Source organism: Nematostella vectensis, chromosome 12 (assembly GCF_932526225.1).
Source record: "Nematostella vectensis chromosome 12, jaNemVect1.1, whole genome shotgun sequence".
In the NCBI taxonomy this organism is placed as follows: domain Eukaryota; kingdom Metazoa; phylum Cnidaria; class Anthozoa; order Actiniaria; family Edwardsiidae; genus Nematostella; species Nematostella vectensis.
The window spans coordinates 1,401,052-1,402,500 of record NC_064045.1 but is presented as its reverse complement, the minus strand read 5'-3'; positions in this window follow the sequence as shown (position 1 = coordinate 1,402,500).

Here is a 1,449-nt window from a genome sequence, read left to right as displayed (position 1 = left end):
ATTATGTCCATATTTTCGTTGACACATTGGGCGAGCTCAGAAAGCGCCACGCCTGGCCTTAACAGCCATTCACAATTTCGTGTATTCAGTGCTTTGCTGAACTTACCCAATCTGACCCGGGGTTTCCCTTTGTATGGTCGCAGAAAATAGTGGGGGAAAATGGGAAAAGTAGTTTACTCGTTTGTTATCACTTAAAAGGTATCCTGGGCAATTAAAATATGTGGTTACGTAATGTAATACATGTTGAACATGACTTTTCTTTACCACGAACAACAGAAAAATCCAGTTGACGATTCATCTAATAAAAAGCTTTTGCAATTTTTTAGTTCGGCTTTCTTAATTGAAACGTCATTATAACTTGTACATCTCATTTGTTTCAATTTTCTTAAATAATAACGATGTTCCTGAAACTATAGCCCCGCAACATAAGCAACGAAGTTTAGCTTGACACTGCTCAAACGCCCTACACGAAGAGTAAACTAGGGAGCCGTTCTCTGTCATCGCAATTTGTGTCAACCGATATAGGTCAATGTCGAAAAACTTCGCATGTCATAATCATTCATAGTCTGGCTAAAGAAGCGACCTTGAAATGTATACCGTAAAACACGTTTCATGGCTAGTCAATCCCAGCCACCAAACACATTTCGACGATACACACACCAGAGTACCTTCTATGAGCCTTCTAGACCATCCCCGGAGGGGTGTGATGACTCTAACCCTTGCAGAGTTCTTTGACAAAGGAAATCAGAGCAGTGCAATACAAAAAATCACTGTATATAAATACGGCTCCCTCTCAACATTGTATTATTGAAATACGTTTCGTTACGTGTTCAATAGGTTAATACGTGACAAATATGATATGAGGTGGTTACCATGGTAACCAATTGTTTTGTAAACTAGGTATTGCCCGATTCAAAGTTAATGCTTGTATACAAGTCGACTTGGAAAATACTATAGTGACAAGAATAGCAGAGATATTAAGCCTGTTTTACATGTTAAATAATGAAATTGGGCATAAAAATTGCCATTCTTGTTTCAGGCCTAACTAAAACACTGTACACAATGTACAATTAACACATGACATTTATAAAAGCTAGGCAAATTACGATAGCAAAATAGTATTTTTGCATGACAACAGACGATTTTCTTAATTTGCAAAGAGTCCAGTAATTGAAGATGCATAATGTTATAACATTAATTGTTATAGAATAGCATCATACTTACTAAATTGTTTTTTAGTGTTTGGTTGGTTGGGTTTCTTGGTTGCTGTACTCTATAAAAAAATAGAAATTACTATTAGTAAACAAATTCTCTGTTAAATAAAATTCGGGTATCCTCAATGATAGACATTGTTTTCACAATCCATTTTTACTATGCAAAGAGTCTGTAGTCCAACAAACATAATGTTATAACAGTGCTATGTAATAAATAGTATTATACTTACTTAAC